This window comes from Ovis canadensis, chromosome 23 (genome assembly GCF_042477335.2).
Source record: "Ovis canadensis isolate MfBH-ARS-UI-01 breed Bighorn chromosome 23, ARS-UI_OviCan_v2, whole genome shotgun sequence".
Classification (NCBI taxonomy): Eukaryota; Metazoa; Chordata; class Mammalia; order Artiodactyla; family Bovidae; genus Ovis; species Ovis canadensis.
Genome location: NC_091267.1, coordinates 4,046,827 through 4,061,162, shown reverse-complemented (window position 1 = coordinate 4,061,162; position 14,336 = coordinate 4,046,827).

Here is a 14,336-nt window from a genome sequence, read left to right as displayed (position 1 = left end):
CCGGCATCAACGGGAGAGAAATCCCGAGACGCCCCGGAGGAACTCGCATGGGGACTGGCCTTTCCTGAGGCCACCAGAGCGGGTCCCTGAGGTCCCCGTCGTAAGTCGAGAGCACCTGCCGCAACTCGAGAAAATTCAGGAGGTTTTGCCCTCCAGGCGAGATGAGGCCCATTTCTGCTGAGGCTTCTCGAGGCCAATCACATCTAACCACTGGAACTTCCAAAGGTTCCTTCACACCCTTGCTGCAACTCAAGAAGTTCCCCGACATACCCGTCTCCACTCGAGAGGAAGCACGTGGGGTCCCCCACACATCCAAAGGAGCCCCGTTTCCGCCTCCTAGCTCGAGATGAGGGATCCTTTCCCTGTTTCGTAGGGAAAGAATTCCCGGCGTTCCTGTCGCATCTCAAGAGGAGGTGCTCTCCACAGGAAAGGCGAGAGGAACTCCAGGGTCGTGACACCATTCCAAGAGTCCCCCAGATGTGTCAGTCCATTCCAGAGGAACCTGTTTTCCCTGCACTGCCTTGACGTTCAAGCCGAGGATCGACTCCCACCACGTGTGCACGTGGGACAGCCCTGTGGGAAAACCTCGTGGGAAAGCCTCGTGGGAAAGACTCGAGGGAAAACCATAGATCCTTTGATCCACGCGGCGGACTGCGTGACACTGCTGCTACCGCTCTGGAGGAAAGCGCAAGTGCATGCCCGCATTCGAGACGAGGACTGACTCCCCTGGGGAGACTTCAGAAGTACCCCAAGATCCATGTCAGCACTGGAGAGGAATCCTCAGGTTCCGGCCCCGACTCCACACAAGGTCTTAGGCCCCGGCATCGACGGGAGACGAATCCCGAGAGGCCCCCGAGGAACTCGCATGGGGACTGGCCTTTCCTGAGGCCACCAGAGCGGGTCCCTGAGGTCCACGTCGTAAGTCGAGAGCACCTGCCGCAACTCGAGAAAATCCAGGAGGTTTTGCCCTCCAGGCGAGATGAGGCCCATTTCCGCTGGGGCTTCTCGAGGCTAATCACGTCTAACCACTGGAACTTCCAAAGGGTCCTTCACACCCTTGCTGCAACTCAAGAAGTTCCCCGACATACCCGTCTCCACTCGAGAGGAAGCACGTGGGGTCCCGCAAACATCCAGGGGAGCCCCGTTTCCGCCTCCTAGCTCGAGATGAGGGATCCTTTCCCTGTTTCGTAGGGAAAGAATTCCCGGCGTTCCCGTCGCATCTCAAGAGGAGGCGCTCTCCACAGGAAAGGCGAGAAGAACTCCAGGGTCGTGCCACCATTCCAAGAGTCCCCCAGATGTGTCACTCCATTCCAGAGGAACCTGTTTTCCCTGCACTGCCTTGACGTTCAAGCCGAGGATCGACTCACACCACGTGTGCACGTGGGACAGCCTCGTGGGAAAGCCTCGTGGGAAAGACTCGAGGGAAAACCAAACATCCTTTGATCCACGCGGCGGACTGCGTGACACTGCTGCTACCGCTCTGGAGGAAAGCGCAAGTGCATGCCCGCATTCGAGACGAGGACTGACTCCCCTGGGGAGACTCCAGACGTAACCCAAGATCCATGTCAGCACTGGAGAGGAATCCTCAGGTTCCGGCCCCGACTCCACACAAGGTCTTACGCCCCGGCATCGACGGGAGAGGAATCCCGAGAGGCCCCCGAGGAACTCGCATGGGGACTGGCCTTTCCTGAGGCCACCAGAGCGGTTCCCTGAGGTCCCCGTCGTAAGTCGAGAGCACCTGCCGCAACTCGAGAAAATCCAGGAGGTTTTGCCCTCCAGGCGAGATGAGGCCCATTCCCGCTGAGGCTTCTCGAGGCCAATCACATCTAACCACTGGAACTTCCAAAGGGTCCTTCACACCATTGCTGCAACTCAAGAAATTCCCCGACATACCCGGCTCCACTCGAGAGGAAGCACGTGGTGTCCCGCACACATCCAGGGGAGCCCCGTTACCGCCTCCTAGCTCGAGATGAGGGATCCTTTCCCTGTTTCGTAGGGAAAGAATTCCCGGCGTTCCCGTTGCATCTCAAGAGGAGGCGCTCTCCACAGGAAAGGCGAGAGGAACTCCAGGGTCGTGACACCATTCCAAGAGTCCCCCAGATGTGTCAGTCCATTCCAGAGGAACCTGTTTTCCCTGCACTTGACGTTCAAGCCGAGGATCGACTCCCACCACGTGTGCACGTGGGACAGCCCTGTGGGAAAGCCTCGTGGGAAAGCCTCGTGGGAAAGACTCGAGGGAAAACCATAGATCCTTTTATCCACGCGGGGAATGCGTGACACTGCTGCTAAAGCTCTGGAGGAAAGCGCAATGCATGCCCGCAAACGAGACGAAGACTGATTCCCCTGGGGAGACTCCAGAAGTACCCCAAGATCCATGTCAGCACTGGAGAGGAATCCTGAGGTTCCGGCCCCGACTCCACACAAGGTCTTAGGCCCCGGCATCGACGGGAGAGGAATCCCGAGACGCCCCCGAGGAACTCGCATGGGGACTGGCCTTTCCTGAGGCCACCAGAGCGGTTCCCTGAGGTCCCCGTCGTAAGTCGAGAGCACCTGCCGCAACTCGAGAAAATCCAGGAGGTTTTGCCCTCCAGGCGAGATGAGGCCCATTTCCGCTGAGGCTTCTCGAGGCCAATCACGTCTAACCACTGAAACTTCCAAAGGGTCCTTCACACCCTTGCTGCAACTCAAGAAGTTCCCCGACATACCCGTCTCCACTCGAGAGGAAGCACGTGGTGTCCCGCACACATCCAGGGGAGCCCCGTTTCCGCCTCCTAGCTCGAGATGAGGGATCCTTTCCCTGTTTCGTAGGGAAAGAATTCCCGGCGTTACCGTCGCATCTCAAGAGGTGGCGCTCTCCACAGGAAAGGCGAGAGGAACTCCAGGGTCATGCCACCATTCCAAGAGTCCCCCAGATGTTTCAGTCCATTCCAGAGGAACCTGTTTTCCCTGCACTGCCTTGACGTTCAAGCCGAGGATCGACTCCCACCACGTGTGCACGTGGGACAGCCCTGTGGGAAAGCCTCGTGGGAAAGCCTCGTGGGAAAGACTCGAGGGAAAACCATAGATCCTTTGATCCACGCGGCGGACTGCGTGACACTGCTGCTACCGCTCTGGAAGAAAGCGCAAGTGCATGCCCGCATTCGAGACGAGGACTGACTCCCCTGGGGAGACTCCAGAAGTACCCCAAGATCCATGTCAGCACTGGAGAGGAATCCTCAGGTTCCGGCCCCGACTCCACACAAGGTCTTAGGCCCCGGCATCGACGGGAGAGGAATCCCGAGAGGCCCCCGTGGAACTCGCATGTGGACTGGTCTTTCCTGAGGCCACCAGAGCGGGTCCCTGACGTCCCCGTCCTAAGTCGAGAGCACCTGCCGCAACTCGAGAAAATCCAGGCGGTTTTGCCCTCCAGGTGAGATGAGGCCCATTTCCGCTGAGGCTTCTCGAGGCCAATCACGTCTAACCACTGGAAATTCCAAAGGGTCCTTCACACCCTTGCTGCAACTCAAGAAGTTCCCCTGACATACCCGTCTCCACTCGAGAGGAAGCACGTGGGTCCCGCACACATCCAGGGGAGCCCCGTTTCCGCCTCCTAGCTCGAGATGAGGGATCCTTTCCCTGTTTCGTAGGGAAAGAATTCCCGGCGTTCCCGTCGCATCTCAAGAGGAGGCGCTCTCCACAGGAAAGGTGAGAAGAACTCCAGGGTCGTGCCACCATTCCAAGAGTCCCCCAGATGTGTCAGTCCATTCCAGAGGAACCTGTTTTCCCTGCACTGCCTTGACGTTCAAGCCGAGGATCGACTCCCACCACGTGTGCACGTGGGACAGCCCTGTGGGAAAGCCTCGTGGGAAAGCCTCGTGGGAAAGACTCGAGGGAAAAGCATAGATCCTTTGATCCACGCGGCGGACTGCGTGACACTGCTGCTACCGCTCTGGAGGAAAGCGCAAGTGCATGCCCGCATTCGAGACGAGGACTGACTCCCCTGGGGAGACTCCAGACGTACCCCAAGATCCATGTCAGCACTGGAGAGGAATCCTCAGATTCCGGCCCCGTCTCCACACAAGGTCTTAGGCCCCGGCATCGACGGGAGAGGAATCCCGAGAGGCCCCCGAGGAACTCGCATGGGGCCTGGCCTTTCCTGAGGCCACCAGAGCGGGTCCCTGAGGTCCCCGTCGTAAGTCGAGAGCACCTTCCGCAACTCGAGAAAATCCAGGAGGTTTTGCCCTCCAGGCGAGATGAGGCCCATTTCCGCTGAGGCTTCTCGAGGCCAATCACATCTAACCACTGGAACTTCCAAAGGGTCCATCACACCATTGCTGCAACTCAAGAAGTTCCCCGACATACCCGTCTCCACTCGAGAGGAAGCACGTGGGGTCCCGCACACATCCAGGGGAGCCCCGTTTCCGCCTCCTAGCTCGAGATGAGGGATCCTTTCCCTGTTTCGTAGGGAAAGAATTCCCGGCGTTCCCGTCGCATCTCAAGAGGTGGCGCTCTCCACAGGAAAGGCTAGAAGAACTCCAGGGTCGTGACACCATTCCAAGAGTCCCCCAGATGTGTCAGTCCATTCCAGAGGAACCTGTTTTCCCTGCACTGCCTTGACGTTCAAGCCGAGGATCGACTCCCACCACGTGTGCACGTGGGACAGCCCTGTGGGAAAGCCTCGTGGGAAAGCCTCGTGGGAAAGACTCGAGGGAAAACCATAGATCCTTTGATCCACGCGGCGGACTGCGTGACACTGCTGCTACCGCTCTGGAGGAAAGCGCAAGTGCATGCCCGCATTCGAGACGAGGACTGACGCCCCTGGGGAGACTTCAGAAGTACCCCAAGATCCATGTCAGCACTGGAGAGGAATCCTCAGGTTTTGGCCCCGACTCCACACAAGGTCTTAGGCCCCGGCATCGACGGGAGAGGAATCCCGAGAGGCCCCCAAGGAACTCGCATGGGGACTGGCCTTTCCTGAGGCCACCAGAGCGGGTCCCTGAGGTCCCCGTCGTAAGTCGAGAGCACCTGCCGCAACTCGAGAAAATCCAGGCGGTTTTGCCCTCCAGGCGAGATGAGGCCCATTTCCGCTGAGGCTTCTCGAGGCTAATCACGTCTAACCACCTGAAATTCCAAAGGGTCCTTCACACCCTTGCTGCAACTCAAGAAGTTCCCCGACATACCCGTCTCCACTCGAGAGGAAGCACGTGGTGTCCCACACACATCCAGGGGAGCCCCGTTTCCGCCTCCTAGCTCGAGATGAGGGATCCTTTCCCTGTTTCGTAGGGAAAGAATTCCCGGCATTCCCGTCGCATCTCAAGAGGAGGCGCTCTCCACAGGAAAGGCGAGAGGAACTCCAGGGTCGTGCCACCAATCCAAGAGTCCCCCAGATGTGTCAGTCCATTCCAGAGGAACCTGTTTTCCCTGCACTGCCTTGATGTTCAAGCCGAGGATCGACTCCCACCACGTGTGCACGTGGGACAGCCCTGTGGGAAAGCCTCGTGGGAAAGCCTCGTGGGAAAGACTCGAGGGAAAACCATAGATCCTTTGATCCACGTGGCGGACTGCGTGACACTGCTGCTACCGCTCTGGAGGAAAGCGCAAGTGCATGCCCGCATTCGAGACGAGGACTGACTCCCCTGGGGAGACTCCAGACGTACCCCAAGATCCATGTCAGCACTGGAGAGGAATCCTCAGGTTCCGGCCCCGACTCCACACAAGGACTTAGGCCCCGGCATCGACGGGAGAGGAATCCCGAGACGCACCCGAGGAACTCGCATGGGGACTGGCCTTTCCTGAGGCCACCAGAGCGGGTCCCTGAGGTCCCCGTCGTAAGTCGAGAGCACCTGCCGCAACTCGAGAAAATCCAGGAGGTTTTGCCCTCCAGGCTAGATGAGGCCCATTTCCGCTGAGGCTTCTCGAGGCTAATCACGTCTAACCACTGGAACTTCCAAAGGGTCCTTCACACCCTTGCTGCAACTCAAGAAGTTCCCCGACATACCCGTCTCCACTCGAGAGGAAGCACGTGGGGTCCCGAATACATCCAGGGGAGCCCCGTTTCAGCCTCCTAGCTCGAGATGAGGGATCCTTTCCCTGTTTCGTAGGGAAAGAATTCCCGGCGTTCCCGTCGCATCTCAAGAGGAGGCGCTCTCCACAGGAAAGGCGAGAGGAACTCCAGGGTCGTGCCACCAATCCAAGAGTCCCCCAGATGTGTCAGTCCATTCCAGAGGAACCTGTTTTCCCTGCACTGCCTTGACGTTCAAGCCGAGGATCGACTCCCACCACGTGTGCACGTGGGACAGCCCTGTGGGAAAGCCTCGTGGGAAAGCCTCGTGGGAAAGACTCGAGGGAAAACCATAGATCCTTTGATCCATGCGGCGGACTGCGTGACACTGCTGCTACCGCTCTGGAGGAAAGCGCAAGTGCATGCCCGCATTCGAGACGAGGACTGACTCCCCTGGGGAGACTCCAGACGTACCCCAAGATCCATGTCAGCACTGGAGAGGAATCCTCAGGTTCCTGCCCCGACTCCACACAAGGTCTTAGGCCCCGGCATCGACGGGAGAGGAATCCCGAGACGCCCCCGAAGAACTCGCATGGGGCCTGTCCTTTCCTGAGGCCACCAGAGCGGGTCCCTGAGGTCCCCGTCGTAAGTCGAGAGCACCTGCCGCAACTCGAGAAAATCCAGGAGGTTTTGCCCTCCAGGCGAGATGAGGCCCATTTCTGCTGAGGCTTCTCGAGGCCAATCACATCTAACCACTGGAACTTCCAAAGGGTCCTTCACACCATTGCTGCAACTCAAGAAGTTCCCCGACATACCCGTCTCCACTCGAGAGGAAGCACGTGGGGTCCCTCACACATCCAGGGGATCCCCGTTTCCGCCTCCTAGCTCGAGATGAGGGATCCTTCCCTTTTTCGTAGGGAAAGAATTCCCGACCTTCCAGAGGCATCTCAAGAGGAGGCGCTCTCCACAGGAAAGGCGAGAGGAACTCCAGGGTCGTGACACCATTCCAAGAGTCCCCCAGATGTGTCAGTCCATTCCAGAGGAACCTGTTTTCCCTGCACTGCCTTGACATGCAAGCCGAGGATCGACTCCCACCACGTGTGCACGTGGGACAGCCCTGTGGGAAAGCCTCGTGGGAAAGCCTCGTGGGAAAGACTCGAGGGAAAACCATAGATCCTTTGATCCACGCGGCGGACTGCGTGACACTGCTGCTACCGCGCTGGAGGAAAGCGCAAGTGCATGCCCGCATTCGAGACGAGGACTGACTCCCCTGGGGAGACTCCAGACGTACCCCAAGATCCATGTCAGCACTGGAGAGGAATCCTCAGGTTCCGGCCCCGACTCCACACAAGGTCTTAGACCCCGGCATCGACGGGAGAGGAATCCCGAGACGCCCCCGAGGAACTCGCATGGGGACTGGCCTTTCCTGAGGCCACCAGAGCGGGTCCCTGAGGTCCCCGTCGTAAGTCGAGAGCACCTGCCGCAACTCGAGAAAATCCAGGAGGTTTTGCCCTCCAGGCGAGATGAGGGTCATTTCCGCTGAGGCTTCTCGAGGCTAATAACGTCTAACCACTGGAACTTCCAAAGGGTCCTTCACACCCTTGCTGCAACTCAAGAAGTTCCCCGACATACCCGTCTGCACTCGAGAGGAAGCACGTGGGGTCCCGCACACATCCAGGGGAGCCCCGTTTCCGCCTCCTAGCTCGAGATGAGGGAACCTTTCCCTGTTTCGTAGGGAAAGAATTACCGGCGTTCCCGTCGCATCTCAAGAGGAGGCGCTCTCCACAGGAAAGGCGAGAGGAACTGAAGGGTCGTGCCACCATTCCAAGAGTCCCCCAGATGTGTCAGTCCATTCCAGAGGAACCTGTTTTCCCTGCACTGCTTTGACGTTCAAGCCGAGGAACGACTCCCACCACGTGTGCACGTGGGACAGCCCTGTGGGAAAGCCTCGTGGGAAAGCCTCGTGGGAAAGACTCGACGGAAAACCATAGATCCTTTGATCCACGCGGCGGACTGCGTGACACTGCTGCTACCGCTCTGGAGGAAAGCGCAAGTGCATGCCCGCATTCGAGATGAGGACTGACTCCCCTGGGGAGACTCCAGAAGTACCCCAAGATCCATGTCAGCACTGGAGAGGAATACTCAGGTTCCGGCCCCGATTCCACACAAGGTCTTAGGCCCCGGCATCAACGGGAGAGAAATCCCGAGACGCCCCCGAGGAACTCGCATGGGGACTGGCCTTTCCTGAGGCCACCAGAGCGGGTCCCTGAGGTCCCCGTCGTAAGTCGAGAGCACCTGCCGCAACTCGAGAAAATTCAGGAGGTTTTGCCCTCCAGGCGAGATGAGGCCCATTTCTGCTGAGGCTTCTCGAGGCCAATCACATCTAACCACTGGAACTTCCAAAGGTTCCTTCACACCCTTGCTGCAACTCAAGAAGTTCCCCGACATACCCGTCTCCACTCGAGAGGAAGCACGTGGGGTCCCGCACACATCCAAAGGAGCCCCGTTTCCGCCTCCTAGCTCGAGATGAGGGATCCTTTCCCTGTTTCGTAGGGAAAGAATTCCCGGCGTTCCTGTCGCATCTCAAGAGGAGGTGCTCTCCACAGGAAAGGCGAGAGGAACTCCAGGGTCGTGACACCATTCCAAGAGTCCCCCAGATGTGTCAGTCCATTCCAGAGGAACCTGTTTTCCCTGCACTGCCTTGACGTTCAAGCCGAGGATCGACTCCCACCACGTGTGCACGTGGGACAGCCCTGTGGGAAAACCTCGTGGGAAAGCCTCGTGGGAAAGACTCGACGGAAAACCATAGATCCTTTGATCCACGCGGCGGACTGCGTGACACTGCTGCTACCGCTCTGGAGGAAAGCGCAAGTGCATGCCCGCATACGAGACGAGGACTGACTCCCCTGGGGAGACTTCAGAAGTACCCCAAGATCCATGTCAGCACTGGAGAGGAATCCTCAGGTTCCGGCCCCGACTCCACACAAGGTCTTAGGCCCCGGCATCGACGGGAGACAAATCCCGAGAGGCCCCCGAGGAACTCGCATGGGGACTGGCCTTTCCTGAGGCCACCAGAGCGGGTCCCTGAGGTCCACGTCGTAAGTCGAGAGCACCTGCCGCAACTCGAGAAAATCCAGGAGGTTTTGCCCTCCAGGCGAGATGAGGCCCATTTCCGCTGGGGCTTCTCGAGGCTAATCACGTCTAACCACTGGAACTTCCAAAGGGTCCTTCACACCCTTGCTGCAACTCAAGAAGTTCCCCGACATACCCGTCTCCACTCGAGAGGAAGCACGTGGTGTCCCGCAAACATCCAGGGGAGCCCCGTTTCCGCCTCCTAGCTCGAGATGAGGGATCCTTTCCCTGTTTCGTAGGGAAAGAATTCCCGGCGTTCCCGTCGCATCTCAAGAGGTGGCGCTCTCCACAGGAAAGGCGAGAGGAACTCCAGGGTCGTGCCACCATTCCAAGAGTCCCCCAGATGTGTCAGTCCATTCCAGAGGAACCTGTTTTCCCTGCACTGCCTTGACGTTCAAGCCGAGGATCGACTCACACCACGTGTGCACGTGGGACAGCCTCGTGGGAAAGCCTCGTGGGAAAGACTCGAGGGAAAACCAAACATCCTTTGATCCACGCGGCGGACTGCGTGACACTGCTGCTACCGCTCTGGAGGAAAGCGCAAGTGCATGCCCGCATTCGAGACGAGGACTGACTCCCCTGGGGAGACTCCAGACGTAACCCAAGATCCATGTCAGCACTGGAGAGGAATCCTCAGGTTCCGGCCCCGACTCCACACAAGGTCTTACGCCCCGGCATCGACGGGAGAGGAATCCCGAGAGGCCCCCGAGGAACTCGCATGGGGACTGGCCTTTCCTGAGGCCACCAGAGCGGTTCCCTGAGGTCCCCGTCGTAAGTCGAGAGCACCTGCCGCAACTCGAGAAAATCCAGGAGGTTTTGCCCTCCAGGCGAGATGAGGCCCATTCCCGCTGAGGCTTCTAGAGGCCAATCACATCTAACCACTGGAACTTCCAAAGGGTCCTTCACACCATTGCTGCAACTCAAGAAATTCCCCGACATACCCGGCTCCACTCGAGAGGAAGCACGTGGTGTCCCGCACACATCCAGGGGAGCCCCGTTACCGCCTCCTAGCTCGAGATGAGGGATCCTTTCCCTGTTTCGTAGGGAAAGAATTCCCGGCGTTCCCGTTGCATCTCAAGAGGAGGCGCTCTCCACAGGAAAGGCGAGAGGAACTCCAGGGTCGTGACACCATTCCAAGAGTCCCCCAGATGTGTCAGTCCATTCCAGAGGAACCTGTTTTCCCTGCACTTGACGTTCAAGCCGAGGATCGACTCCCACCACGTGTGCACGTGGGACAGCCCAGTGGGAAAGCCTCGTGGGAAAGCCTCGTGGGAAAGACTCGAGGGAAAACCATAGATCCCTTTATCCACGCGGGGAATGCGTGACACTGCTGCTACAGCTCTGGAGGAAAGCGCAATGCATGCCCGCAAACGAGACAAAGACTGACTCCCCTGGGGAGACTCCAGAAGTACCCCAAGATCCATGTCAGCACTGGAGAGGAATCCTGAGGTTCCGGCCCCGACTCCACACAAGGTCTTAGGCCCCGGCATCGACGGGAGAGGAATCCCGAGACGCCCCCGAGGAACTCGCATGGGGACTGGCCTTTCCTGAGGCCACCAGAGCGGTTCCCTGAGGTCCCCGTCGTAAGTCGAGAGCACCTGCCGCAACTCGAGAAAATCCAGGAGGTTTTGCCCTCCAGGCGAGATGAGGCCCATTTCCGCTGAGGCTTCTCGAGGCCAATCACATCTAACCACTGGAACTTCCAAAGGATCCTTCACACCCTTGCTGCAACTCAAGAACTTCCCCGACATACCCGTCTGCACTCGAGAGGAAGCACGTGGTGTCCCGCACACATCCAGGGGAGCCCCGTTTCCGCCTCCTAGCTCGAGATGAGGGATCCTTTCCCTGTTTCGTAGGGAAAGAATTCCCGGCGTTCCTGTCGCATCTCAAGAGGAGGCGCTCTCCACAGGAAAGGCGAGAGGAACTCCAGGGTCATGCCACCATACCAAGAGTCCCCCAGATGTGTCAGTCCATTCCAGAGGAACCTGTTTTCCCTGCACTGCCTTGACGTTCAAGCCGAGGATCGACTCCCACCACGTGTGCACGTGGGACAGCCCTGTGGGAAAGCCTCGTGGGAAAGCCTCGTGGGAAAGACTCGAGGGAAAACCATAGATCCTTTGATCCACGCGGCGGACTGCGTGACACTGCTGCTACCGCTCTGGAAGAAAGCGCAAGTGCATGCCCGCATTCGAGACGAGGACTGACTCCCCTGGGGAGACTCCAGAAGTACCCCAAGATCCATGTCAGCACTGGAGAGGAATCCTCAGGTTCCGGCCCCGACTCCACACAAGGTCTTAGGCCCCGGCATCGACGGGAGAGGAATCCCGAGAGGCCCCCGTGGAACTCGCATGTGGACTGGTCTTTCCTGAGGCCACCAGAGCGGGTCCCTGAGGTCCCCGTCGTAAGTCGAGAGCACCTGCCGCAACTCGAGAAAATCCAGGCGGTTTTGCCCTCCAGGTGAGATGAGGCCCATTTCCGCTGAGGCTTCTCGAGGCCAATCACGTCTAACCACTGGAAATTCCAAAGGGTCCTTCACACCCTTGCTGCAACTCAAGAAGTTCCCCTGACATACCCGTCTCCACTCGAGAGGAAGCACGTGGGTCCCGCACACATCCAGGGGAGCCCCGTTTCCGCCTCCTAGCTCGAGATGAGGGATCCTTTCCCTGTTTCGTAGGGAAAGAATTCCCGGCGTTCCCGTCGCATCTCAAGAGGAGGCGCTCTCCACAGGAAAGGTGAGAGGAACTCCAGGGTCGTGCCACCATTCCAAGAGTCCCCCAGATGTGTCAGTCCATTCCAGAGGAACCTGTTTTCCCTGCACTGCCTTGACGTTCAAGCCGAGGATCGACTCCCACCACGTGTGCACGTGGGACAGCCCTGTGGGAAAGCCTCGTGGGAAAGCCTCGTGGGAAAGACTCGAGGGAAAACCATAGATCCTTTGATCCACGCGGCGGACTGCGTGACACTGCTGCTACCGCTCTGGAGGAAAGCGCAAGTGCATGCCCGCATTCGAGACGAGGACTGACTCCCCTGGGGAGACTCCAGACGTACCCCAAGATCCATGTCAGCACTGGAGAGGAATCCTCAGATTCCGGCCCCGTCTCCACACAAGGTCTTAGGCCCCGGCATCGACGGGAGAGGAATCCCGAGAGGCCCCCGAGGAACTCGCATGGGGCCTGGCCTTTCCTGAGGCCACCAGAGCGGGTCCCTGAGGTCCCCGTCGTAAGTCGAGAGCACCTTCCGCAACTCCAGAAAATCCAGGAGGTTTTGCCCTCCAGGCGAGATGAGGCCCATTTCTGCTGAGGCTTCTCGAGGCCAATCACATCTAACCACTGGAACTTCCAAAGGGTCCTTCACACCATTGCTGCAACTCAAGAAGTTCCCCGACATACCCGTCTCCACTCGAGAGGAAGCACGTGGGATCCCTCACACATCCAGGGGAGCCCCGTTTCCGCCTCCTAGCTCGAGATGAGGGATCCTTCCCTTTTTCGTAGGGAAAGAATTCCCGGCGTTCCCGTCGCATCTCAAGAGGAGGCGCTCTCCACAGGAAAGGCGAGAGGAACTCCAGGGTCGTGACACCATTCCAAGAGTCCCCCAGATGTGTCAGTCAATTCCAGAGGAACCTGTTTTTCCTGCACTGCCTTGACGTGCAAGCCGAGGATCGACTCCCACCACGTGTGCACGTGGGACAGCCCTGTGGGAAAGCCTCGTGGGAAAGCCTCGTGGGAAAGACTCGAGGGAAAACCATAGATCCTTTGATCCACGCGGCGGACTGCGTGACACTGCTGCTACTGCTCTGGAGGAAAGCGCAAGTGCATGCCCGCATTCGAGATGAGGACTGACTCCCCTGGGGAGACTCCAGACGTACCCCAAGATCCATGTCAACACTGGAGAGGAATCCTCAGGTTCCGGCCCCGACTCCACACAAGGTCTTAGGCCCCGGCATCGACGGGAGAGGAATCCCGAGACGCCCCCGAGGAACTCGCATGGGGACTGGCCTTTCCTGAGGCCACCAGAGTGGGTCCCTGAGGTCCCCGTCGTAAGTCGAGAGCACCTGCCGCAACTCGAGAAAATCCAGGAGGTTTTGCCCTCCAGGCGAGATGAGGCCCATTTCCGCTGAGGCTTCTCGAGGCTAATCACGTCTAACCACTGGAACTTCCAAAGGGTCCTTCACACCCTTGCTGCAACTCAAGAAGTTCCCCGACATACCCGTCTCCACTCGAGAGGAAGCACGTGGGGTCCCGCACACATCCTGGGGAGCCCCGTTTCCGCCTCCTAGCTCGAGATGAGGGATCCTTTCCCTGTTTCGTAGGGAAAGAATTCCCGGCGTTCCCGTCGCATCTCAAGAGGAGGCGCTCTCCACAGGAAAGGCGAGAGGAACTGAAGGGTCGTGACACCATTCCAAGAGTCCCCTAGATGTGTCAGTCCATTCCAGAGGAACCTGTTTTCCCTGAACTGCCTTGACGTTCAAGCCGAGGATGGACTCCCACCACGTGTGCACGTGGGACAGCCCTGTGGGAAAGCCTCTTGGGAAAGCCTCGTGGGAAAGACTCTAGGGAAAACCATAGATCCTTTGATCCACGCGGCGGACTGGGTGACACTGCTGCTACCGCTCTGGAGGAAAGCGCAAGTGCATGCCCGCATTCGAGACGAGGACTGACTCCCCTGGGGAGACTCCAGACGTACCCCAAGATCCATGTCAGCACTGGAGAAGAATCCTCAGGTTCCGGCCCCGACTCCACACAAGGTCTTAGGCCCCGGCATCAACGGGAGAGAAATCCCGAGACGCCCCCGAGGAACTCGCATGGGGACTGGCCTTTCCTGAGGCCACCAGAGCGGGTCCCTGAGGTCCCCGTCGTAAGTCGAGAGCACCTGCCGCAACTCGAGAAAATCCAGGAGGTTTTGCCCTCCAGGCGAGATGAGGCCCATTTCCGCTGAGGCTTCTCGAGGCCAATCACATCTAACCACTGGAACTTCCAAAGGGTCCTTCACACCATTGCTGCAACTCAAGAAGTTCCCCGACATACCCGTCTCCACTCGAGAGGAAGCACGTGGGGTCCCGCACACATCCAGGGGAGCCCCGTTTCCGCCTCCTAGCTCGAGATGAGGGATCCTTGCCCTGTTTCGTAGGGAAAGAATTCCCGGCGTTCCCGTCGCATCTCAAGAGGTGGCGCTCTCCACAGGAAAGGCGAGAAGAACTCCAGGGTCGTGACACCATTCCAAGAGT